Source organism: Equus asinus, chromosome X (assembly GCF_041296235.1).
Source record: "Equus asinus isolate D_3611 breed Donkey chromosome X, EquAss-T2T_v2, whole genome shotgun sequence".
Classification (NCBI taxonomy): Eukaryota; Metazoa; Chordata; class Mammalia; order Perissodactyla; family Equidae; genus Equus; species Equus asinus.
This window is the reverse complement of record NC_091820.1, coordinates 82,440,458-82,467,681: the sequence shown is the minus strand read 5'-3', so window position 1 is coordinate 82,467,681 and position 27,224 is coordinate 82,440,458.

The window sequence follows — 27,224 nt, the reverse complement described above, 5'->3', positions numbered from 1 at the left end:
GTGAGTGCTTTCGTGATTCTTGGTTGCTGTCTTTGAATTTGCAGCGGTCACTTGTAGGACTCTTTGCTATCCTAGCCTAGGTCAAGCGAAGCACTGAGAACCCGTGGTCATCTGGGTTGGTTTGACATCCTGAGATCAGAAACTCCAAATTCGAGGTGGTCCTGGCAACCCCCTTCATGGACATAATGTTTTTCTGAGACAAATTAGACAAATATGATGAATTCCTCGCTCCAGGAAAGATATTTTTCTTTCTCTTTTGTGCATTCGGGAAGTTTCGAACTTGACCCCTGACCCTTGAACATTGCCCTAGATTCCATCTAGATAAGGGCTGACTTTATTTCCATAGGCTGTGCCATTTGTTTGACCTACATCCTCAGCCCTGGCATGTTTATTTTTCTGGAAACAGAATTGTAATGTTCTAATTTTCAGCCAGCTTCCTTCCATATGGCGTCAAAGCACATAATCAATAATCCTTCTACGGCAAGAAGTCGGGGGAGAGAATTTCATTGGAGCCAAAGTGAGCACTCTAGCCTGGGAGGGCAGCCTCCACAAAGGAACCAAGCCCTCTGGAAAAGGGTGATTTTCAGCACACTTGTAGAGCCCTTCCCAACAAAGAGACCTACCCCAAGCATGACAGGGCTCCATTCCTTCAAGGCTTCCAAGACATCTCTTGGGACGCATTAGCATGTGGCCAGTGGGCCCCCGTGATGCCAGAGCTATGGAAAGTGAGACTGATCTTCGAAGAATGCTAGGGGCCTAGGAAAGGAGGCATCGACTCTTCTCTTCAACGTCCTCAAGAGATCCTTCTTGACTTTGGATTATGCTTAAGGCAGAAGGACACTGTAGGTCTGATAAGGCCCAAGTGCGGCCTCGTGTTTCCAATCAAGTTTCAAGCTTGAATCAGCATGGCCTCCCCATAGACTTGAATAGATGACAATGTTCTCCTCTCAGTGCTTGTCCCTCTATTCTGGCTTCTTGCCAAGGATTCCTTTCTTATCCCTGGCATCAGAGTCTGTTTGATCTCTTCCAGTTTCTGTGCCCGCTTTCTGTTTGTCAAAGCAGTTTCTGGGTATGTCTCCCTTTAATAGCCCAGCCTAGGCCAATCCTCAGACTGTAACCATGCGGCCATATTGGGGGACATGTTCACCGTGATGTCATAAAGAACCTCAGAAGGCCAAGTTGTCCTGACAACCTCCAAGCACACAGAGTTTCAGAGCCATCTCAGACCAGTCTGACTCCTCCCCCTTTCCAGGCAGGATAGTTTTCCTTTTTCTGGATTTCTTGTCGGTTTCTAACTTTCTCCTCGAACTTGGAAAGGCCTGCTCCCTTCTCTCTAGACACTGGTTTCTTTCCTGTAAGATTACCCTGGGTGTTATCTCTTATGTCTTGGGTAGATGGCCAAGTGGGTGGACCTTCCCCAGAGAAAGTCCTGGACTCCCTCCCAAGTTGAAGTTGCCCAGGCAATCCTCTGATGCGCAATGATCGTGTCATCTCCTAGCACTCTGCCAATTCTGCCTTGGCAGGTCCCATGTTTTCCTTCCTTCTTCCTTTGGGGAAGTGTACCAGATGCCTTCCTAGATTGGAATATTCTCACGGTTCTTTTTCTGGTGCGTATTGAGAACGGACCCTCACAATTGCTACTCCTTTATGACCTCTGTCCGCACCGTACCATGAAATCTCTATTCCCTAACAGTGCTAATGTGATCTGCACCCGCGCTGTGAAAGAGTGAGGCCCGGGCCACCCAAGAGGAACGTGGGCACTTGCCCGCTCCACCACAGGGCCGGCCCTGACTTGTACTTTTGGACCAACCTGTGGCCTGAACTTGGGAAGATGTGGGCCTGTTTGGATTATTCGTGAAGGGGATTAGTAGGAACATCATGGACGGTAACGTTTTCCGTTGGTTCCTGGGCTTAGCACGGATCAGGTTCTCTTGGTAGGATTCCTCTTCATGTATTTGGAATGGTCTACCTTTCTGTAGCATCAGTAAGGCTTTTGAGGTGATTTTCCATCCTTGGAAGTTCACCTTCTCTAATCTCTTTCAGCCCCCAAAGCTGTATGCCGTCATTCTGGACCCCTTTTTGGATGTTTGATTTTAGGTGGATTTATTGCCATAACCCTGCATTAGAACATCCTATGTCTTTCAGATTTACATCCTCATCGATTTAGACTTCCGTGTAGGTTCCATCCTCTTCACCAGCGTAAGCCGAATCACAGGCCCTACCACACACTTGTGCCTCATCATCTCTTTCACCCTCCCCCACCGCCCCGCTTTGCCTCTGGGCGCCCCCGATCAAATGTCCAGTGCCACCTGTTGGTTAGTGCTTGTTTTTTCTTCTCCTTGTAAGTGAGATCCTACGGTATTTGACTTTGTCCCTGGGGCTTGTTTCACTTCCCCTAAAACCCTCCCAGCCATTCTGGTGGTCACAAATGGCTGGATTGCATCCTTTGTTCCCGCTGAGTGCTCTGCCATTGTGTGGCTATAGCCCATGTTCCTTCTCCATTCGTCCCTTGCTGGGCACCAGGGCGGCTTCCAAGTCTTGGAGAGCGGGAGTAAGGCTGTGGTGAACTCAGCGGTGCACGTCTTTAGGTGGTAGTGTTTCAGAGTTCTTTGGCTAAACGCCCCCCAGAGGAATAGCTGGATCATATGGGACATGGATTCTTAAATTTCGGAGGCAGTTCCACACCGCTTGGCCTAGTGGCTGCACCGGTTTCCACTGCCAGCAGCAGTGCTGGAGGCTTCCCTTCTCTCCACCTCCTCTCTGACGCTTGTTGTTTCCTGTCTGCCTCCTTATAGCCATTCTGACCACAGTGAGCTGCTATGTCATTGCGGTTTGGATTTGCCTTGGCCTCAGACTTAATGAGGGTGAACAAGTTTTCATGCACCTGTTGGCCCTCTTTAGATCTTCTTGGGAGAAATCTCTGTGTCCATCTTTGGCCCAGGATTTCATTGGCTTGTTCTTTTTCTTGTGGAGACGTGTGAGTTGATTGTATCTTTGGGCTTTTCACCCCTTGTCCGATGTGTGCTTTGCAAACATCCACTCCCAGTTGTTGTGCTGTCTTTGCATTGAGTCGATGGTTTCCTTGACTGTCAGAAGCGTCTGCATGTGAGGTGGTCCCGTTTGTTTCTTGTCTCCTTTGCTGCCCTTGCCCAGTCAGACAGGCTTCTTCCCAATAGGCGGCTCAGACAGATGGCAAAGAGCACTCTGCCTAGGTCTTCTCCTACAAGTTTCACGGTTTCAAGTGTGCCATTCAGGGCTTTAATCCATTCCAGGTGGTGCGTGTGCCAGGTGGAACATCATGGTCTACTCTCGTTGTGTTCCATGTGGCTGTGCAGGCTTCCCAGCACCGTTTCTTGGAGAGACTCTCCTTTGTCCACTGTCTCCTCTTGGCTCCCTGGTCGCAAATGGGCTGTCCTTGTATGTTTGAGTTGGGCTCTGGGCTCTCGATTCTGTTGCATGGGTCTGTGTGCCTGTTTTTGGGCCCGGACTGTGCCGTTTCGGTACCTAGCGCTTCGTCCTCTATGTTGAAATCAGAAAGTGTGATACGTCCTGCTTTGTTCATTTTCCTGAGGATTCCTTGGCCTATTCAGGGTCTCTTGTTGCTGGCTGGAAACTTTAGGATTCTCTCTTCTATCTCTCTGGCAAATATGGCTGCAACTTTGACTGGGATTGCATGGAATCCAGAGATTCCTTTCTCCGCTATGGACGTTTCAAGTGTGTTAATTCTTCCATTCCTAGGTCCCGGAATATCCTTCTTTTTCCTTGTGTCGTCTTGAATTTCTTTCCCCAAACGTTTGCTAGTTTTCGGTTGACATAGCTTTCACCTGTTTTGCTAAGGTTCTTCATAGACATCTTCTTCTTCGTACTGGCAAGCTGTGTTTTTTGTTCGTTTGTGTTTAGCTTCCGTTTGTCTACTCTTTGCAACTTGTAATTGGTTCTGGTTTGGCAGAAGTGCATCGCTGTGCTCACATCTGCTGGCAATGCTCCTGTATTTGCTGTGGAAGTCTGGCCCTATCTAACGTCCCTTCCCATCTGCCTCTGCACCCCCTCGGACGCCTGCCCCAGAATGACTGAAGCAGTGGTGAGGAGGCTCACCCCCAGGATTCCACCCGGCCCACCCCGGGCCACCGACCCAGAAGCTGCGGACCTCACCGCTGCACCACCGGCCGGCCCCTTTCATGTTCCATTGGCAACCTGCAGTTGAGTGCAATGGGGCTTGAATATGCTGCTTGAGCCCAACTCTGGCACTGTGTAGATGAGGCCAGGTTGTTTGTCGGGGCCACTGTGACGTCAGAGGATTGGTCATAGTTGTGCGTCTGCTGTCCCGGCAAACTTCACGGACACAGGGCTTCAGAGCCCGCTTGGAGCAGTCTCATAACGCACCCTTCCCAGTGAGCCCAGGTTTGACCTTCGTTGCCGTTTTTTGGCTTGTGAATTTCTCTGACTTTCAAACGTTCCAGCACAGTGTGTCTAAAGACTGACATCTTTCATTGTGGATTATTCAGGTGTGATATCTGTTCGCCTTGCATTTTCTGGGACCTTTTTTTCTTTTCCACAGTATACTCGTCATGGTCTTTCTCAGGTATCTCCCTTAGATGTGCTCATCAGTCCGTTCTCCTTCAGTCCAAGGGATTAATTTTGTATTTCTTGAATCACCGTATGTTCTCTAGGCCGAGGTGTGAGTGCTTTCGTGATTCTTGGTTGCTGTCTTTGAATTTGCAGCGGTCACTTGTAGGACTCTTTGCTATCCTAGCCTAGGTCAAGCGAAGCACTGACAACCCGTGGTCATCTGGCTTGGTGTGACATCCTGAGATCAGAAACTCCAAATTCGAGGTGGTCCTGGCAACCCCCTTCATGGACATAATGTTTTTCTGAGATAAATTAGACAAATCTGATGAATTCCTCGCTCCAGGAAAGATATTTTTCTTTCTCTTTTGTGCATTCGGGAAGTTTCGAACTTGACCCCTGACCCTTGAACATTGCCCTTGATTCCATCTAGATAAGGGCTGACTTTATTTCTATAGGCTGTGCCATTCGTTTGACCTACATCCTCAGCCCTGGCATGTTTATTTTTCTGGAAACAGAATTGTAATGTTCTAATTTTCAGCCAGCTTCCCTCCATATGGCGTCAAAGCACATAATCAATAATCCTTCTACGGCAAGAAGTCGGGGGAGAGAATTTCATTGGAGCCAAAGTGAGCACTCTAGCCTGGGAGGGCAGCCTTCACAAAGGAACCAAGCCCTCTGGAAAAGGGTGATTTTCAGCACACTTGTAGAGCCCTTCCCAACAAAGAGACCTACCCCAAGCATGACAGGGCTCCATTCCTTCAAGGCTTCCAAGACATCTCTTGGGACGCATTAGCATGTGGCCAGTGGGCCCCCGTGACGCCAGAGCTATGGAAAGAGAGACTGATCTTCCAAGAATGCTAGGGGCCTAGGAAAGGAGGCATCGACTCTTCTCTTCAACGTCCTCAAGAGATCCTTCTTGACTTTGGATTATGCTTAAGGCAGAAGGACACTGTAGGTCTGATAAGGCCCAAGTGCGGCCTCGTGTTTCCAATCAAGTTTCAAGCTTGAATCAGCATGGCCTCCCCATAGACTTGAATAGATGACAATGTTCTCCTCTCAGTGCTTGTCCCTCTATTCTGGCTTCTTGCCAAGGATTCCTTTCTTATCCCTGGCATCAGAGTCTGTTTGATCTCTTCCAGTTTCTGTGCCCGCTTTCTGTTTGTCAAAGCAGTTTCTGGGTATGTCTCCCTTTAATAGCCCAGCCTAGGCCAATCCTCAGACTGTAACCATGCGGCCATCTTGGGGGACATGTTCACCGTGATGTCATAAAGAACCTCAGAAGGCCAAGTTGTCCTGACAACCTCCAAGCACACAGAGTTTCAGAGCCATCTCAGACCAGTCTGACTCCTCCTGCTTTCCAGGTAGGATAGTTTTCCTTTTTCTGGATTTCTTGTCGGTTTCTAACTTTCTCCTCGAACTTGGAAAGGCCTGCTCCATTCTCTCTAGACACTGGTTTCTTTCCTGTAAGATTACCCTGGGTGTTATCTCTTATGTCTTGGGTAGATGGCCAAGTGGGTGGACCTTCCCCAGAGAAAGTCCTGGACTCCCTCCCAAGTTGAAGTTGCCCAGGCAATCCTCTGATGCGCAATGATCGTGTCATCTCCTAGCACTCTGCCAATTCCGCCTTGGCAGGTCCCATGTTTTCCTTCCTTCTTCCTTTGGGGAAGTGTACCAGATGCCTTCCTAGATTGGAATATTCTCACGGTTCTTTTTCTGGTGCGTATTGAGAATGGACCCTCACAATTGCTACACCTTTATGACCTCTGTCCGCACCGTACCATGAAATCTCTATTCCCTAACAGTGCTAATGTGATCTGCACCCGCGCTGTGAAAGAGTGAGGCCCGGGCCACCCAAGCGGAACGTGGGCACTTGCCCGCTCCACCACAGGGCCGGCCCTGACTTGTACTTTTGGACCAACCTGTGGCCTGAACTTGGGAAGATGTGGGCCTGTTTGGATTATTCGTGAAGGGGATTAGTAGGAACATCATGGACGGTAACGTTTTCCGTTGGTTCCTGGGCTTAGCACGGATCAGGTTCTCTTGGTAGGATTCCTCTTCATGTATTTGGAATGGTCTACCTTTCTGTAGCATCAGTCAGGCTTTTGAGGTGATTTTCCATCCTTGGAAGTTCACCTTCTCTAATCTCTTTCAGCCCCCAAAGCTGTATGCCGTCATTCTCGACCCCTTTTTGGATGTTTGATTTTAGGTGGATTTATTGCCATAACCCTGCATTCGAACATCCTATGTCTTTCAGATTTACATCCTCATCGATTTAGACTTCCGTGTAGGTTCCATCCTCTTCACCAGCGTAAGCCGAATCACAGGCCCTCACCACACACTTGTGCCTCATCATCTCTTTCACCCTCCCCCACCGCCCCGCTTTGCCTCTGGGCGCCGCCGATCAAATGTCCAGTGCCACCTGTTGGTTAGTGCTTGTTTTTTCTTCTCCTTGTAAGTGAGATCCTACGTTATTTGACTTTGTCCCTGGGGCTTGTTTCACTTCCCCTAAAACCCTCCCAGCCATTCTGGTGGTCACAAATGGCTGGATTGCATCCTTTGTTCCCGCTGAGTGGTCTGCCATTGTGTGGCTATAGCCCATGTTCCTTCTCCATTCGTCCCTTGCTGGGCACCAGGGCGGCTTCCAAGTCTTGGAGAGCGGGAGTAAGGCTGTGGTGAACTCAGCGGTGCACATGTCTTTAGGCGGTAGTGTTTCCGAGTTCTTTGGCTAAACGCGCCCCAGAGGAATAGCTGGATCATATGGGACATGGATTCTTAAATTTCGGAGGCAGTTCCACTTCGCTTGGCCCAGTGGCTGCACCGGTATCCACTGCCAGCAGCAGTGCAGGAGGCTTCCCTTCTCTCCACCTCCTCTCTGACGCTTGTTGTTTCCTGTCTGCCTCCTTATAGCCATTCTGACCACAGTGAGCTGCTATGTCATTGCGGTTTGGATTTGCCTTGGCCTCAGACTTAATGAGGGTGAACAAGTTTTCATGCACCTGTTGGCCCTCTTTAGATCTTCTTGGGAGAAATCTCCGTGTCCATCTTTGGCCCAGGATTTCATTGGCTTGTTCTTTTTCTTGTGGAGACGTGTGAGTTGATTGTATCTTTGGGCTTTTCACCCCTTGTCCGATGTGTGCTTTGCAAACATCCACTCCCAGTTGTTGTGCTGTCTTTGCATTGAGTCGATGGTTTCCTTGACTGGGCAGAAGCGTCTGCATGTGAGGTGGTCCCGTTTGTTTCTTGTCTCCTTTGCTGCCCTTGCCCAGTCAGACAGGCTTCTTCCCAATAGGCGGCTCAGACAGATGGCAAAGAGCACTCTGCCTAGGTCTTCTCCTACAAGTTTCACGGTTTCAAGTGTGCCATTCAGGGCTTTAATCCATTCCAGGTGGTGCGTGTGCCAGGTGGCACATCATGGTCTACTCTCGTTGTGTTCCATGTGGCTGTGCAGGCTTCCCAGCACCGTTTCTTGGAGAGACTCTCCTTTGTCCACTGTCTCCTCTTGGCTCCCTGGTCGCAAATGGGCTGTCCTTGTATGTTTGAGTTGGGCTCTGGGCTCTCGATTCTGTGGCATGGGTCTGTGTGCCTGTTTTTGGGCCCGGACTGTGCCGTTTCGGTACCTAGCGCTTCGTCCTCTATGTTGAAATCAGAAAGTGTGATACGTCCTGCTTTGTTCATTTTCCTGAGGATTCCTTGGCCTATTCAGGGTCTCTTGTTGCTGGCTGGAAACTTTAGGATTCTCTCTTCTATCTCTCTGGCAAATATGGCTGCAACTTTGACTGGGATTGCATGGAATCCAGAGATTCCTTTCTCCGCTATGGACGTTTCAAGTGTGTTAATTCTTCCATTCCTAGGTCCCGGAATATCCTTCTTTTTCCTTGTGTCGTCTTGAATTTCTTTCCCCAAACGTTTGCTAGTTTTCGGTTGACATAGCTTTCACCTGTTTTGCTAAGGCTCTTCATAGACATCTTCTTCTTCGTACTGGCAAGCTGTGTTTTTTGTTCGTTTGTGTTTAGCTTCCGTTTGTCTACTCTTTGCAACTTGTAATTGGTTCTGGTTTGGCAGAAGTGCATCGCTGTGCTCACATCTGCTGGCAATGCTCCTGTATTTGCTGTGGAAGTCTGGCCCTATCTAACGTCCCTTCCCATCTGCCTCTGCACCCCCTCGGACGCCTGCCCCAGAATGACTGAAGCAGTGGTGAGGAGGCTCACCCCCAGGATTCCACCCGGCCCACCCCGGGCCACCGACCCAGAAGCTGCGGACCTCACCGCTGCACCACCGGCCGGCCCCTTTCATGTTCCATTGGCAACCTGCAGTTGAGTGCAATGGGGCTTGAATATGCTGCTTGAGCCCAACTCTGGCACTGTGTAGATGAGGCCAGGTTGTTTGTCGGGGCCACTGTGACGTCAGAGGATTGGTCATAGTTGTGCGTCTGCTGTCCCGGCAAACTTCACGGACACAGGGCTTCAGAGCCCGCTTGGAGCAGTCTCATAACGCACCCTTCCCAGTGAGCCCAGGTTTGACCTTCGTTGCCGTTTTTTGGCTTGTGAATTTCTCTGACTTTCAAACGTTCCAGCACAGTGTGTCTAAAGACTGACATCTTTCATTGTGGATTATTCAGGTGTGATATCTGTTCGCCTTGCATTTTCTGGGACCTTTTTTTCTTTTCCACAGTATACTCGTCATGGTCTTTCTCAGCTATCTCCCTTAGATGTGCTCATCAGTCCGTTCTCCTTCAGTCGAAGGGATTAATTTTGTATTTCTTGAATCACCGTATGTTCTCTAGGCCGAGGTGTGAGTGCTTTCGTGATTCTTGGTTGCTGTCTTTGAATTTGCAGCGGTCACTTGTAGGACTCTTTGCTATCCTAGCCTAGGTCAAGCGAAGCACTGACAACCCGTGGTCATCTGGCTTGGTTTGATATCCTGAGATCAGAAACTCCAAATTCGAGGTGGTCCTGGCAACCCCCTTCATGGACATAATGTTTTTCTGAGACAAATTAGACAAATATGATGAATTCCTCGCTCCAGGAAAGATATTTTTCTTTCTCTTTTGTGGAGTCGGGAAGTTTCGAACTTGACCCCTGACCCTTGAACATTGCCCTAGATTCCATCTAGATAAGGGCTGACTTTATTTCTATAGGCTGTGCCATTTGTTTGACCTACATCCTCAGCCCTGGCATGTTTATTTTTCTGGAAACAGAATTGTAATGTTCTAATTTTCAGCCAGCTTCCTTCCATATGGCGTCAAAGCACATAATCAATAATCCTTCTACGGCAAGAAGTCGGGGGAGAGAATTTCATTGGAGCCAAAGTGAGCACTCTAGCCTGGGAGGGCAGCCTTCACAAAGGAACCAAGCCCTCTGGAAAAGGGTGATTTTCAGCACACTTGTAGAGCCCTTCCCAACAAAGAGACCTACCCCAAGCATGACAGGGCTCCATTCCTTCAAGGCTTCCAAGACATCTCTTGGGACGCATTAGCATGTGGCCAGTGGGCCCCCGTGACGCCAGAGCTATGGAAAGTGAGACTGATCTTCCAAGAATGCTAGGGGCCTAGGAAAGGAGGCATCGACTCTTCTCTTCAACGTCCTCAAGAGATCCTTCTTGACTTTGGATTATGCTTAAGGCAGAAGGACACTGTAGGTCTGATAAGGCCCAAGTGCGGCCTCGTGTTTCCAATCAAGTTTCAAGCTTGAATCAGCATGGCCTCCCCATAGACTTGAATAGATGACAATGTTCTCCTCTCAGTGCTTGTCCCTCTATTCTGGCTTCTTGCCAAGGATTCCTTTCTTATCCCTGGAATCAGAGTCTGTTTGATCTCTTCCAGTTTCTGTGCCCGCTTTCTGTTTGTCAAAGCAGTTTCTGGGTATGTCTCCCTTTAATAGCCCAGCCTAGGCCAATCCTCAGACTGTAACCATGCGGCCATCTTGGGGGACATGTTCACCGTGATGTCATAAAGAACCTCAGAAGGCCAAGTTGTCCTGACAACCTCCAAGCACACAGAGTTTCAGAGCCATCTCAGACCAGTCTGACTCCTCCCCCTTTCCAGGTAGGATAGTTTTCCTTTTTCTGGATTTCTTGTCGGTTTCTAACTTTCTCCTCGAACTTGGAAAGGCCTGCTCCCTTCTCTCTAGACACTGGTTTCTTTCCTGTAAGATTACCCTGGGTGTTATCTCTTATGTCTTGGGTAGATGGCCAAGTGGGTGGACCTTCCCCAGAGAAAGTCCTGGACTCCCTCCCAAGTTGAAGTTGCCCAGGCAATCCTCTGATGCGCAATGATCGTGTCATCTCCTAGCACTCTGCCAATTCCGCCTTGGCAGGTCCCATGTTTTCCTTCCTTCTTCCTTTGGGGAAGTGTACCAGATGCCTTCCTAGATTGGAATATTCTCACGGTTCTTTTTCTGGTGCGTATTGAGAATGGACCCTCACAATTGCTACACCTTTATGACCTCTGTCCGCACCGTACCATGAAATCTCTATTCCCTAACAGTGCTAATGTGATCTGCACCCGCGCTGTGAAAGAGTGAGGCCCGGGCCACCCAAGCGGAACGTGGGCACTTGCCCGCTCCACCACAGGGCCGGCCCTGACTTGTACTTTTGGACCAACCTGTGGCCTGAACTTGGGAAGATGTGGGCCTGTTTGGATTATTCGTGAAGGGGATTAGTAGGAACATCATGGACGGTAACGTTTTCCGTTGGTTCCTGGGCTTAGCACGGATCAGGTTCTCTTGGTAGGATTCCTCTTCATGTATTTGGAATGGTCTACCTTTCTGTAGCATCAGTCAGGCTTTTGAGGTGATTTTCCATCCTTGGAAGTTCACCTTCTCTAATCTCTTTCAGCCCCCAAAGCTGTATGCCGTCATTCTCGACCCCTTTTTGGATGTTTGATTTTAGGTGGATTTATTGCCATAACCCTGCATTCGAACATCCTATGTCTTTCAGATTTACATCCTCATCGATTTAGACTTCCGTGTAGGTTCCATCCTCTTCACCAGCGTAAGCCGAATCACAGGCCCTCACCACACACTTGTGCCTCATCATCTCTTTCACCCTCCCCCACCGCCCCGCTTTGCCTCTGGGCGCCGCCGATCAAATGTCCAGTGCCACCTGTTGGTTAGTGCTTGTTTTTTCTTCTCCTTGTAAGTGAGATCCTACGTTATTTGACTTTGTCCCTGGGGCTTGTTTCACTTCCCCTAAAACCCTCCCAGCCATTCTGGTGGTCACAAATGGCTGGATTGCATCCTTTGTTCCCGCTGAGTGGTCTGCCATTGTGTGGCTATAGCCCATGTTCCTTCTCCATTCGTCCCTTGCTGGGCACCAGGGCGGCTTCCAAGTCTTGGAGAGCGGGAGTAAGGCTGTGGTGAACTCAGCGGTGCACATGTCTTTAGGCGGTAGTGTTTCCGAGTTCTTTGGCTAAACGCGCCCCAGAGGAATAGCTGGATCATATGGGACATGGATTCTTAAATTTCGGAGGCAGTTCCACTTCGCTTGGCCCAGTGGCTGCACCGGTATCCACTGCCAGCAGCAGTGCAGGAGGCTTCCCTTCTCTCCACCTCCTCTCTGACGCTTGTTGTTTCCTGTCTGCCTCCTTATAGCCATTCTGACCACAGTGAGCTGCTATGTCATTGCGGTTTGGATTTGCCTTGGCCTCAGACTTAATGAGGGTGAACAAGTTTTCATGCACCTGTTGGCCCTCTTTAGATCTTCTTGGGAGAAATCTCCGTGTCCATCTTTGGCCCAGGATTTCATTGGCTTGTTCTTTTTCTTGTGGAGACGTGTGAGTTGATTGTATCTATGGGCTTTTCACCCCTTGTCCGATGTGTGCTTTGCAAACATCCACTCCCAGTTGTTGTGCTGTCTTTGCATTGAGTCGATGGTTTCCTTGACTGGGCAGAAGCGTCTGCATGTGAGGTGGTCCCGTTTGTTTCTTGTCTCCTTTGCTGCCCTTGCCCAGTCAGACAGGCTTCTTCCCAATAGGCGGCTCAGACAGATGGCAAAGAGCACTCTGCCTAGGTCTTCTCCTACAAGTTTCACGGTTTCAAGTGTGCCATTCAGGGCTTTAATCCATTCCAGGTGGTGCGTGTGCCAGGTGGCACATCATGGTCTACTCTCGTTGTGTTCCATGTGGCTGTGCAGGCTTCCCAGCACCGTTTCTTGGAGAGACTCTCCTTTGTCCACTGTCTCCTCTTGGCTCCCTGGTCGCAAATGGGCTGTCCTTGTATGTTTGAGTTGGGCTCTGGGCTCTCGATTCTGTGGCATGGGTCTGTGTGCCTGTTTTTGGGCCCGGACTGTGCCGTTTCGGTACCTAGCGCTTCGTCCCCTATGTTGAAATCAGAAAGTGTGATACGTCCTGCTTTGTTCATTTTCCTGAGGATTCCTTGGCCTATTCAGGGTCTCTTGTTGCTGGCTGGAAACTTTAGGATTCTCTCTTCTATCTCTCTGGCAAATATGGCTGCAACTTTGACTGGGATTGCATGGAATCCAGAGATTCCTTTCTCCGCTATGGACGTTTCAAGTGTGTTAATTCTTCCATTCCTAGGTCCCGGAATATCCTTCTTTTTCCTTGTGTCGTCTTGAATTTCTTTCCCCAAACGTTTGCTAGTTTTCGGTTGACATAGCTTTCACCTGTTTTGCTAAGGTTCTTCATAGACATCTTCTTCTTCGTACTGGCAAGCTGTGTTTTTTGTTCGTTTGTGTTTAGCTTCCGTTTGTCTACTCTTTGCAACTTGTAATTGGTTCTGGTTTGGCAGAAGTGCATCGCTGTGCTCACATCTGCTGGCAATGCTCCTGTATTTGCTGTGGAAGTCTGGCCCTATCTAACGTCCCTTCCCATCTGCCTCTGCACCCCCTCGGACGCCTGCCCCAGAATGACTGAAGCAGTGGTGAGGAGGCTCACCCCCAGGATTCCACCCGGCCCACCCCGGGCCACCGACCCAGAAGCTGCGGACCTCACCGCTGCACCACCGGCCGGCCCCTTTCATGTTCCATTGGCAACCTGCAGTTGAGTGCAATGGGGCTTGAATATGCTGCTTGAGCCCAACTCTGGCACTGTGTAGATGAGGCCAGGTTGTTTGTCGGGGCCACTGTGACGTCAGAGGATTGGTCATAGTTGTGCGTCTGCTGTCCCGGCAAACTTCACGGACACAGGGCTTCAGAGCCCGCTTGGAGCAGTCTCATAACGCACCCTTCCCAGTGAGCCCAGGTTTGACCTTCGTTGCCGTTTTTTGGCTTGTGAATTTCTCTGACTTTCAAACGTTCCAGCACAGTGTGTCTAAAGACTGACATCTTTCATTGTGGATTATTCAGGTGTGATATCTGTTCGCCTTGCATTTTCTGGGACCTTTTTTTCTTTTCCACAGTATACTCGTCATGGTCTTTCTCAGGTATCTCCCTTAGATGTGCTCATCAGTCCGTTCTCCTTCAGTCCAAGGGATTAATTTTGTATTTCTTGAATCACCGTATGTTCTCTAGGCCGAGGTGTGAGTGCTTTCGTGATTCTTGGTTGCTGTCTTTGAATTTGCAGCGGTCACTTGTAGGACTCTTTGCTATCCTAGCCTAGGTCAAGCGAAGCACTGACAACCCGTGGTCATCTGGCTTGGTGTGACATCCTGAGATCAGAAACTCCAAATTCGAGGTGGTCCTGGCAACCCCCTTCATGGACATAATGTTTTTCTGAGATAAATTAGACAAATCTGATGAATTCCTCGCTCCAGGAAAGATATTTTTCTTTCTCTTTTGTGCATTCGGGAAGTTTCGAACTTGACCCCTGACCCTTGAACATTGCCCTTGATTCCATCTAGATAAGGGCTGACTTTATTTCTATAGGCTGTGCCATTCGTTTGACCTACATCCTCAGCCCTGGCATGTTTATTTTTCTGGAAACAGAATTGTAATGTTCTAATTTTCAGCCAGCTTCCCTCCATATGGCGTCAAAGCACATAATCAATAATCCTTCTACGGCAAGAAGTCGGGGGAGAGAATTTCATTGGAGCCAAAGTGAGCACTCTAGCCTGGGAGGGCAGCCTTCACAAAGGAACCAAGCCCTCTGGAAAAGGGTGATTTTCAGCACACTTGTAGAGCCCTTCCCAACAAAGAGACCTACCCCAAGCATGACAGGGCTCCATTCCTTCAAGGCTTCCAAGACATCTCTTGGGACGCATTAGCATGTGGCCAGTGGGCCCCCGTGACGCCAGAGCTATGGAAAGAGAGACTGATCTTCCAAGAATGCTAGGGGCCTAGGAAAGGAGGCATCGACTCTTCTCTTCAACGTCCTCAAGAGATCCTTCTTGACTTTGGATTATGCTTAAGGCAGAAGGACACTGTAGGTCTGATAAGGCCCAAGTGCGGCCTCGTGTTTCCAATCAAGTTTCAAGCTTGAATCAGCATGGCCTCCCCATAGACTTGAATAGATGACAATGTTCTCCTCTCAGTGCTTGTCCCTCTATTCTGGCTTCTTGCCAAGGATTCCTTTCTTATCCCTGGCATCAGAGTCTGTTTGATCTCTTCCAGTTTCTGTGCCCGCTTTCTGTTTGTCAAAGCAGTTTCTGGGTATGTCTCCCTTTAATAGCCCAGCCTAGGCCAATCCTCAGACTGTAACCATGCGGCCATCTTGGGGGACATGTTCACCGTGATGTCATAAAGAACCTCAGAAGGCCAAGTTGTCCTGACAACCTCCAAGCACACAGAGTTTCAGAGCCATCTCAGACCAGTCTGACTCCTCCTGCTTTCCAGGTAGGATAGTTTTCCTTTTTCTGGATTTCTTGTCGGTTTCTAACTTTCTCCTCGAACTTGGAAAGGCCTGCTCCATTCTCTCTAGACACTGGTTTCTTTCCTGTAAGATTACCCTGGGTGTTATCTCTTATGTCTTGGGTAGATGGCCAAGTGGGTGGACCTTCCCCAGAGAAAGTCCTGGACTCCCTCCCAAGTTGAAGTTGCCCAGGCAATCCTCTGATGCGCAATGATCGTGTCATCTCCTAGCACTCTGCCAATTCCGCCTTGGCAGGTCCCATGTTTTCCTTCCTTCTTCCTTTGGGGAAGTGTACCAGATGCCTTCCTAGATTGGAATATTCTCACGGTTCTTTTTCTGGTGCGTATTGAGAACGGACCCTCACAATTGCTACTCCTTTATGACCTCTGTCCGCACCGTACCATGAAATCTCTATTCCCTAACAGTGCTAATGTGATCTGCACCCACGCTGTGAAAGAGTGAGGCCCGGGCCACCCAAGCGGAACGTGGGCACTTGCCCGCTCCACCACAGGGCCGGCCCTGACTTGTACTTTTGGACAACCTGTGGCCTGAACTTGGGAAGATGTGGGCCTGTTTGGATTATTCGTGAAGGGGATTAGTAGGAACATCATGGACGGTAACGTTTTCCGTTGGTTCCTGGGCTTAGCACGGATCAGGTTCTCTTGGTAGGATTCCTCTTCATGTATTTGGAATGGTCTACCTTTCTGTAGCATCAGTCAGGCTTTTGAGGTGATTTTCCATCCTTGGAAGTTCACCTTCTCTAATCTCTTTCAGCCCCCAAAGCTGTATGCCATCATTCTGGACCCCTTTTTGGATGTTTGATTTTAGGTGGATTTATTGCCATAACCCTGCATTCGAACATCCTATGTCTTTCAGATTTACATCCTCATCGATTTAGACTTCCGTGTAGGTTCCATCCTCTTCACCAGCGTAAGCCGAATCACAGGCCCTCACCACACACTTGTGCCTCATCATCTCTTTCACCCTCCCCCACCGCCCCGCTTTGCCTCTGGGCGCCCCCGATCAAATGTCCAGTGCCACCTGTTGGTTAGCGCTTGTTTTTTCTTCTCCTTGTAAGTGAGATCCTACGGTATTTGACTTTGTCCCTGGGGCTTGTTTCACTTCCCCTAAAACCCTCCCAGCCATTCTGGTGGTCACAAATGGCTGGATTGCATCCTTTGTTCCCGCTGAGTGGTCTGCCATTGTGTGGCTATAGCCCATGTTCCTTCTCCATTCGTCCCTTGCTGGGCACCAGGGCGGCTTCCAAGTCTTGGAGAGCGGGAGTAAGGCTGTGGTGAACTCAGCGGTGCACATGTCTTTAGGCGGTAGTGTTTCTGAGTTCTTTGGCTAAACGCGCCCCAGAGGAATAGCTGCATCATATGGGACATGGATTCTTAAATTTCGGAGGCAGTTCCACACCGCTTCGCCTAGTGGCTGCACCGGTTTCCACTGCCAGCAGCAGTGCTGGAGGCTTCCCTTCTCTCCACCTCCTCTCTGACGCTTGTTGTTTCCTGTCTGCCTCCTTATAGCCATTCTGACCACAGTGAGCTGCTATGTCATTGCGGTTTGGATTTGCCTTGGCCTCAGACTTAATGAGGGTGAACAAGTTTTCATGCACCTGTTGGCCCTCTTTAGATCTTCTTGGGAGAAATCTCTGTGTCCATCTTTGGCCCAGGATTTCATTGGCTTGTTCTTTTTCTTGTGGAGACGTGTGAGTTGATTGTATCTTTGGGCTTTTCACCCCTTGTCCGATGTGTGCTTTGCAAACATCCACTCCCAGTTGTTGTGCTGTCTTTGCATTGAGTCGATGGTTTCCTTGACTGGGCAGAAGCGTCTGCATGTGAGGTGGTCCCGTTTGTTTCTTGTCTCCTTTGCTGCCCTTGCCCAGTCAGACAGGCTTCTTCCAAATAGGCGGCTCAGACAGATGGCAAAGAGCACTCTGCCTAGGTCTTCTCCTACAAGTTTCACGGTTTCAAGTGTGCCATTCAGGGCTTTAATCCATTCCAGGTGGTGCGTGTGCCAGGTGGCACATCATGGTCTACTCTCGTTGTGTTCCATGTGGCTGTGCAGGCTTCCCAGCACCGTTTCTTGGAGAGACTCTCCTTTGTCCACTGTCTCCTCTTGGCTCCCTGGTCGCAAATGGGCTGTCCTTGTATGTTTGAGTTGGGCTCTGGGCTCTCGATTCTGTTGCATGGGTCTGTGTGCCTGTTTTTGGGCCCGGACTGTGCCGTTTCGGTACCTAGCGCTTCGTCCTCTATGTTGAAATCAGAAAGTGTGATACGTCCTGCTTTGTTCATTTTCCTGAGGATTCCTTGGCCTATTCAGGGTCTCTTGTTGCTGGCTGGAAACTTTAGGATTCTCTCTTCTATCTCTCTGGCAAATATGGCTGCAACTTTGACTGGGATTGCATGGAATCCAGAGATTCCTTTCTCCGCTATGGACGTTTCAAGTGTGTTAATTCTTCCATTCCTAGGTCCCGGAATATCCTTCTTTTTCCTTGTGTCGTCTTGAATTTCTTTCCCCAAACGTTTGCTAGTTTTCGGTTGACATAGCTTTCACCTGTTTTGCTAAGGTTCTTCATAGACATCTTCTTCTTCGTACTGGCAAGCTGTGTTTTTTGTTCGTTTGTGTTTAGCTTCCATTTGTCTACTCTTTGCAACTTGTAATTGGTTCTGTTTTGGCAGAAGTGCATCGCTGTGCTCACATCTGCTGGCAATGCTCCTGTATTTGCTGTGGAAGTCTGGCCCTATCTAACGTCCCTTCCCATCTGCCTCTGCACCCCCTCGGACGCCTGCCCCAGAATGACTGAAGCAGTGGTGAGGAGGCTCACCCCCAGGATTCCACCCGGCCCACCCCGGGCCACCGACCCAGAAGCTGCGGACCTCACCGCTGCACCACCGGCCGGCCCCTTTCATGTTCCATTGGCAACCTGCAGTTGAGTGCAATGGGGCTTGAATATGCTGCTTGAGCCCAACTCTGGCACTGTGTAGATGAGGCCAGGTTGTTCGTCGGGGCCACTGTGACGTCAGAGGATTGGTCATAGTTGTGCGTCTGCTGTCCCGGCAAACTTCACGGACACAGGGCTTCAGAGCCCGCTTGGAGCAGTCTCATAACGCACCCTTCCCAGTGAGCCCAGGTTTGACCTTCGTTGCCGTTTTTTGGCTTGTGAATTTCTCTGACTTTCAAACGTTCCAGCACAGTGTGTCTAAAGACTGACATCTTTCATTGTGGATTATTCAGGTGTGATATCTGTTCGCCTTGCATTTTCTGGGACCTTTTTTTCTTTTCCACAGTATACTCGTCATGGTCTTTCTCAGGTATCTCCCTTAGATGTGCTCATCAGTCCGTTCTCCTTCAGTCCAAGGGATTAATTTTGTATTTCTTGAATCACCGTATGTTCTCTAGGCCGAGGTGTGAGTGCTTTCGTGATTCTTGGTTGCTGTCTTTGAATTTGCAGCGGTCACTTGTAGGACTCTTTGCTATCCTAGCCTAGGTCAAGCGAAGCACTGACAACCCGTGGTCATCTGGCTTGGTTTGACATCCTGAGATCAGAAACTCCAAATTCGAGGTGGTCCTGGCAACCCCCTTCATGGACATAATGTTTTTCTGAGACAAATTAGACAAATCTGATGAATTCCTCGCTCCAGGAAAGATATTTTTCTTTCTCTTTTGTGCATTCGGGAAGTTTCGAACTTGACGCCTGACCCTTGAACATTGCCCTAGATTCCATCTAGATAAGGGCTGACTTTATTTCCATAGGCTGTGCCATTTGTTTGACCTACATCCTCAGGACTGGCATGTTTATTTTTCTGGAAACAGAATTGTAATGTTCTAATTTTCAGCCAGCTTCCTTCCATATGGCGTCAAAGCACATAATCAATAATCCTTCTACGGCAAGAAGTCGGGGGAGAGAATTTCATTGGAGCCAAAGTGAGCACTCTAGCCTGGGAGGGCAGCCTCCACAAAGGAACCAAGCCCTCTGGAAAAGGGTGATTTTCAGCACACTTGTAGAGCCCTTCCCAACAAAGAGACCTACCCCAAGCATGACAGGGCTCCATTCCTTCAAGGCTTCCAAGACATCTCTTGGGACGCATTAGCATGTGGCCAGTGGGCCCCCGTGATGCCAGAGCTATGGAAAGTGAGACTGATCTTCGAAGAATGCTAGGGGCCTAGGAAAGGAGGCATCGACTCTTCTCTTCAACGTCCTCAAGAGATCCTTCTTGACTTTGGATTATGCTTAAGGCAGAAGGACACTGTAGGTCTGATAAGGCCCAAGTGCGGCCTCGTGTTTCCAATCAAGTTTCAAGCTTGAATCAGCATGGCCTCCCCATAGACTTGAATAGATGACAATGTTCTCCTCTCAGTGCTTGTCCCTCTATTCTGGCTTCTTGCCAAGGATTCCTTTCTTATCCCTGGCATCAGAGTCTGTTTGATCTCTTCCAGTTTCTGTGCCCGCTTTCTGTTTGTCAAAGCAGTTTCTGGGTATGTCTCCCTTTAATAGCCCAGCCTAGGCCAATCCTCAGACTGTAACCATGCGGCCATCTTGGGGGACATGTTCACCGTGATGTCATAAAGAACCTCAGAAGGCCAAGTTGTCCTGACAACCTCCAAGCACACAGAGTTTCAGAGCCATCTCAGACCAGTCTGACTCCTCCCCCTTTCCAGGCAGGATAGTTTTCCTTTTTCTGGATTTCTTGTTGGTTTGTAACTTTCTCCTCGAACTTGGAAAGGCCTGCTCCCTTCTCTCTAGACACTGGTTTCTTTCCTGTAAGATTACCCTGGGTGTTATCTCTTATGTCTTGGGTAGATGGCCAAGTGGGTGGACCTTCCCCAGAGAAAGTCCTGGACTCCCTCCCAAGTTGAAGTTGCCCAGGCAATCCTCTGATGCGCAATGATCGTGTCATCTCCTAGCACTCTGCCAATTCTGCCTTGGCAGGTCCCATGTTTTGCTTCCTTCTTCCTTTGGGGAAGTGTACCAGATGCCTTCCTAGATTGGAATATTCTCACGGTTCTTTTTCTGGTGCGTATTGAGAATGGACCCTCACAATTGCTACTCCTTTATGACCTCTGTCCGCACCGTACCATGAAATCTCTATTCCCTAACAGTGCTAATGTGATCTGCACCCGCGCTGTGAAAGAGTGAGGCCCGGGCCACCCAAGCGGAACGTGGGCACTTGCCCGCTCCACCACAGGGCCGGCCCTGACTTGTACTTTTGGACCAACCTGTGGCCTGAACTTGGGAAGATGTAGGCCTGTTTGGATTATTCGTGAAGGGGATTAGTAGGAACATCATGGACGGTAACGTTTTCCGTTGGTTCCTGGGCTTAGCACGGATCAGGTTCTCTTGGTAGGATTCCTCTTCATGTATTTGGAATGGTCTACCTTTCTGTAGCATCAGTCAGGCTTTTGAGGTGATTTTCCATCCTTGGAAGTTCACCTTCTCTAATCTCTTTCAGCCCCCAAAGCTGTATGCCGTCATTCTGGACCCCTTTTTGGATGTTTGATTTTAGGTGGATTTATTGCCATAACCCTGCATTCGAACATCCTATGTCTTTCAGATTTACATCCTCATCGATTTAGACTTCCGTGTAGGTTCCATCCTCTTCACCAGCGTAAGCCGAATCACAGGCCCTCACCACACACTTGTGCCTCATCATCTCTTTCACCCTCCCCCACCGCCCCGCTTTGCCTCTGGGCGCCCCCGATCAAATGTCCAGTGCCACCTGTTGGTTAGTGCTTGTTTTTTCTTCTCCTTGTAAGTGAGATCCTACGGTATTTGACTTTGTCCCTGGGGCTTGTTTCACTTCCCCTAAAACCCTCCCAGCCATTCTGGTGGTCACAAATGGCTGGATTGCATCCTTTGTTCCCGCTGAGTGGTCTGCCATTGTGTGGCTATAGCACATGTTCCTTCTCCATTCCTCCCTTGCTGGGCACCAGGGCGGCTTCCAAGTCTTGGAGAGCGGGAGTAAGGCTGTGGTGAACTCAGCGGTGCCCATGTCTTTAGGCGGTAGTGTTTCCGAGTTCTTTGGCTAAACGACCCCCAGAGGAATAGCTGGATCATATGGGACATGGATTCTTAAATTTCGGAGGAAGTTCCACTCCGCTTGGCCCAGTGGCTGCGCCGGTATCCACTGCCAGCAGCAGTGCAGGAGGCTTCCCTTCTCTCCACCTCCTCTCTGACGCTTGTTGTTTCCTGTCTGCCTCCTTATAGCCATTCTGACCACAGTGAGCTGCTATGTCATTGCGGTTTGGATTTGCCTTGGCCTCAGACTTAATGAGGGTGAACAAGTTTTCATGCACCTGTTGGCCCTCTTTAGATCTTCTTGGGAGAAATCTCCGTGTCCATCTTTGGCCCAGGATTTCATTGGCTTGTTCTTTTTCTTGTGGAGACGTGTGAGTTGATTGTATCTTTGGGCTTTTCACCCCTTGTCCGATGTGTGCTTTGCAAACATCCACTTCCAGTTGTTGTGCTGTCTTTGCATTGAGTCGATGGTTTCCTTGACTGGGCAGAAGCGTCTGCATGTGAGGTGGTCCCGTTTGTTTCTTGTCTCCTTTGCTGCCCTTGCCCAGTCAGACAGGCTTCTTCCAAATAGGCGGCTCAGACAGATGGCAAAGAGCACTCTGCCTAGGTCTTCTCCTACAAGTTTCACGGTTTCAAGTGTGCCATTCAGGGCTTTAATCCATTCCAGGTGGTGCGTGTGCCAGGTGGAACATCATGGTCTACTCTCGTTGTGTTCCATGTGGCTGTGCAGGCTTCCCAGCACCGTTTCTTGGAGAGACTCTCCTTTGTCCACTGTCTCCTCTTGGCTCCCTGGTCGCAAATGGGCTGTCCTTGTATGTTTGAGTTGGGCTCTGGGCTCTCGATTCTGTTGCATGGGTCTGTGTCCCTGTTTTTGGGCCCGGACTGTGCCGTTTCCGTACCTAGCGCTTCGTCCTCTATGTTGAAATCAGAAAGTGTGATACGTCCTGCTTTGTTCATTTTCCTTAGGATTCCTTGGCCTATTCAGGGTCTCTTGTTGCTGGCTGGAAACTTTAGGATTCTCTCTTCTATCTCTCTGGCAAATATGGCTGCAACTTTGACTGGGATTGCATGGAATCCAGAGATTCCTTTCTCCGCTATGGACGTTTCAAGTGTGTTAATTCTTCCATTCCTAGGTCCCGGAATATCCTTCTTTTTCCTTGTGTCGTCTTGAATTTCTTTCCCCAAACGTTTGCTAGTTTTCGGTTGACATAGCTTTCACCTGTTTTGCTAAGGTTCTTCATAGACATCTTCTTCTTCGTACTGGCAAGCTGTGTTTTTTGTTCGTTTGTGTTTAGCTTCCGTTTGTCTACTCTTTGCAACTTGTAATTGGTTCTGTTTTGGCAGAAGTGCATCGCTGTGCTCACATCTGCTGGCAATGCTCCTGTATTTGCTGTGGAAGTCTGGCCCTATCTAACGTCCCTTCCCATCTGCCTCTGCACCCCCTCGGACGCCTGCCCCAGAATGACTGAAGCAGTGGTGAGGAGGCTCACCCCCAGGATTCCACCCGGCCCACCCCGGGCCACCGACCCAGAAGCTGCGGACCTCACCGCTGCACCACCGGCCGGCCCCTTTCATGTTCCATTGGCAACCTGCAGTTGAGTGCAATGGGGCTTGAATATGCTGCTTGAGCCCAACTCTGGCACTGTGTAGATGAGGCCAGGTTGTTTGTCGGGGCCACTGTGACGTCAGAGGATTGGTCATAGTTGTGCGTCTTCTGTCCCGGCAAACTTCACGGACACAGGGCTTCAGAGCCCGCTTGGAGCAGTCTCATAACGCACCCTTCCCAGTGAGCCCAGGTTTGACCTTCGTTGCCGTTTTTTGGCTTGTGAATTTCTCTGACTTTCAAACGTTCCAGCACAGTGTGTCTAAAGACTGACATCTTTCATTGTGGATTATTCAGGTGTGATATCTGTTCGCCTTGCATTTTCTGGGACCTTTTTTTCTTTTCCACAGTATACTCGTCATGGTCTTTCTCAGCTATCTCCCTTAGATGTGCTCATCAGTCCGTTCTCCTTCAGTCGAAGGGATTAATTTTGTATTTCTTGAATCACCGTATGTTCTCTAGGCCGAGGTGTGAGTGCTTTCGTGATTCTTGGTTGGTGTCTTTGAATTTGCAGCGGTCACTTGTAGGACTCTTTGCTATCCTAGCCTAGGTCAAGCGAAGCACTGACAACCCGTGGTCATCTGGCTTGGTGTGACATCCTGAGATCAGAAACTCCAAATTCGAGGTGGTCCTGGCAACCCCCTTCATGGACATAATGTTTTTCTGAGACAAATTAGACAAATCTGATGAATTCCTCGCTCCAGGAAAGATATTTTTCTTTCTCTTTTGTGCATTCGGGAAGTTTCGAACTTGACCCCTGACCCTTGAACATTGCCCTTGATTCCATCTAGATAAGGGCTGACTTTATTTCTATAGGCTGTGCCATTTGTTTGACCTACAACCTCAGCCCTGGCATGTTTATTTTTCTGGAAACAGAATTGTAATGTTCTAATTTTCAGCCAGCTTCCTTCCATATGGCGTCAAAGCACATAATCAATAATCCTTCTACGGCAAGAAGTCGGGGGAGAGAATTTCATTGGAGCCAAAGTGAGCACTCTAGCCTGGGAGGGCAGCCTTCACAAAGGAACCAAGCCCTCTGGAAAAGGGTGATTTTCAGCACACTTGTAGAGCCCTTCCCAACAAAGAGACCTACCCCAAGCATGACAGGGCTCCATTCCTTCAAGGCTTCCAAGACATCTCTTGGGACGCATTAGCATGTGGCCAGTGGGCCCCCGTGACGCCAGAGCTATGGAAAGTGAGACTGATCTTCCAAGAATGCTAGGGGCCTAGGAAAGGAGGCATCGACTCTTCTCTTCAACGTCCTCAAGAGATCCTTCTTGACTTTGGATTATGCTTAAGGCAGAAGGACACTGTAGGTCTGATAAGGCCCAAGAGCGGCCTCGTGTTTCCAATCAAGTTTCAAGCTTGAATCAGCATGGCCTCCCCATAGACTTGAATAGATGACAATGTTCTCCTGTCAGTGCTTGAAACTCTATTCTCGCTTCTTGCCAAGGATTCCTTTCTTATCCCTGGCATCAGAGTCTGTTTGATCTCTTCCAGTTTCTGTGCCCGCTTTCTGTTTGTCAAAGCTGTTTCTGGGTATGTCTCCCTTTAATAGCCCAGCCTAGGCCAATCCTCAGACTGTAACCATGCGGCCATCTTGGGGGACATGTTCACCGTGATGTCATAAAGAACCTCAGAAGGCCAAGTTGTCCTGACAACCTCCAAGCACACAGAGTTTCAGAGCCATCTCAGACCAGTCTGACTCCTCCCCCTTTCCAGGTAGGATAGTTTTCCTTTTTCTGGATTTCTTGTCGGTTTCTAACTTTCTCCTCGAACTTGGAAAGGCCTGCTCCATTCTCTCTAGACACTGGTCTCTTTCCTGTAAGATTACCCTGGGTGTTATCTCTTATGTCGTGGGTAGATGGCCAAGTGGGTGGACCTTCCCCAGAGAAAGTCCTGGACTCCCTCCCAAGTTGAAGTTGCCCGGGCAATCCTCTGATGCGCAATGATCGTGTCATCTCCTAGCACTCTGCCAATTCCGCCTTGGCAGGTCCCATGTTTTCCTTCCTTCTTCCTTTGGGGAAGTGTACCAGATGCCTTCCTAGATTGGAATATTCTCACGGTGCTTTTTCTGGTGCGTATTGATAAGGGACCCTCACAATTGCTACTTCTTTAGGACCTCTGTCCGCACCGTACCATGAAATCTCTATTCCCTAACAGTGCTAATGTGATCTGCACCCGTGCTGTGAAAGAGTGAGGCCTGGGCCACCCAAGCGGAACGTGGGCACTTGCCCGCTCCACCACAGGGCCGGCCCTGACTTGTACTTTTGGACCAAACTGTGGCCTGAACTTGGGAAGATGTGGGCCTGTTTGGATTATTCGTGAAGCTGATTAGTAGGAACATCATGGACGGTAACGTTTTCCGTTGGTTCCTGGGCTTAGCACGGATCAGGTTCTCTTGGTAGGATTCCTCTTCATGTATTTGGAATGGTCTACCTTTCTGTAGCTTCAGTAAGCCTTTTGAGGTGATTTTCCATCCTTGGAAGTTCACCTTCTCTAATCCCTTTCAGCCCCCAAAGCTGTATGCCGTCATTCTGGACCCCTTTTTGGATTTTTGCTTTTAGGTGGATTTATTGCCATAACCCTGCATTCGAACATCCTATGTCTTTCAGATTTACATCCTCATCGATTTAGACTTCCGTGTAGGTTCCATCCTCTTCACCAGCGTAAGCCGAATCACAGGCCCTCACCACACACTTGTGCCTCATCATCTCTTCCACCCTCCCCCACCGCCCCGCTTTGCCTCTGGGCACCCCCGATCAAATGTCCAGTGCCGCCTGTTGGTCAGTGCTTGCTTTTTCTTCTCCTTGTAAGTGAGATCCTACGGTATTTGACTTTGTCCCTGGGGCTTGTTTTCCTACCCCTAAAACCCTCCCAGCCATTCTGGTGGTCACAAATGGCTGGATTGCATCCTTTGTTCCCGCTGAGTGGTATGCAATTGTGTGGCTATAGCCTATGTTCCTTCTCCATTCGTCCCTTGCTGGGCACCAGGGCGGCTTCCAAGTCTTGGAGAGCGGGAGTAAGGCTGTGCTGAACTCAGCGGTGCACATGTCTTTAGACGGTAGTGTTTCCGAGTTCTTTGGCTAAACGCGCCCCAGAGGAATAGCTCGATCATATGGGACATGGATTCTTAAATTTCGGAGGCAGTTCCACACCACTTGGCCTAGTGGCTGCACCGGTTTCCACTGCCAGCAGCAGTGCAAGAGGCTTCCCTTCTCTCCACCTCCTCTCTGACGCTTGTTGTTTCCTGTCTGCCTCCTTATAGCCATTCTGACCACAGTGAGCTGCTATGTCATTGCGGTTTGGATTTGCCTTGGCCTCAGGCTTAATGAGGGTGAACAAGTTTTCATGCACCTGTTGGCCCTCTTTAGATCTTCTTGGGAGAAATCTCTGTGCCCATCTTTGGCGCAGGTTTTCATTGGCTTGTTCTTTTTCTTGTGGAGACGTGTGAGTTGATTGTATCTTTGGGCTTTTCACCCCTTGTCCGATGTGTGCTTTGCAAACATCCACTCCCAGTTGTTGTGCTGTCTTTGCATTGAGTCGATGGTTTCCTTGACTGGGCAGAAGCGTCTGCATGTGAGGTGGTCCCGTTTGTTTCTTGTCTCCTTTGCTGCCCTTGCCCAGTCAGACAGGCTTCTTCCCAATAGGCGGCTCAGACAGATGGCAAAGAGCACTCTGCCTAGGTCTTCTCCTACAAGTTTCACGGTTTCAAGTGTGCCATTCAGGGCTTTAATCCATTCCAGGTGGTGCGTGTGCCAGGTGGAACATCATGGTCTACTCTCGTTGTGTTCCATGTGGCTGTGCAGGCTTCCCAGCACCGTTTATCGGAGAGACTCTCCTTTGTCCACTGTCTCCTCTTGGCTCCCTGGTCGCAAATGGGCTGTCCATGTATGTTTGAGTTGGGCTCTGGGCTCTCGATTCTGTTGCATGGGTCTGTGTGCCTGTTTTTGGGCCCGGACTGGGCCGTTTCGGTACCCAGCGCTTCGTCCTCTAGGTTGAAATCAGAAAGTGTGATACGTCCTGCTTTGTTCGTTTTCCTGAGGATTCCTTGGCCTATTCAGGGTCTCTTGTTGCTGGCCGGAAACTTTAGGATTCTCTCTTCTATCTCTCTGGCAAATATGGCTGCAACTTTGACTGGGATTGCATGGAATCCAGAGATTCCTTTCTCCGCTATGGACGTTTCAAGTGTGTTAATTCTTCCATTCCTAGGTCCCGGAATATCCTTCTTTTTCCTTGTGTCGTCTTGAATTTCTTTCCCCAAACGTTTGCTAGTTTTCGGTTGACAT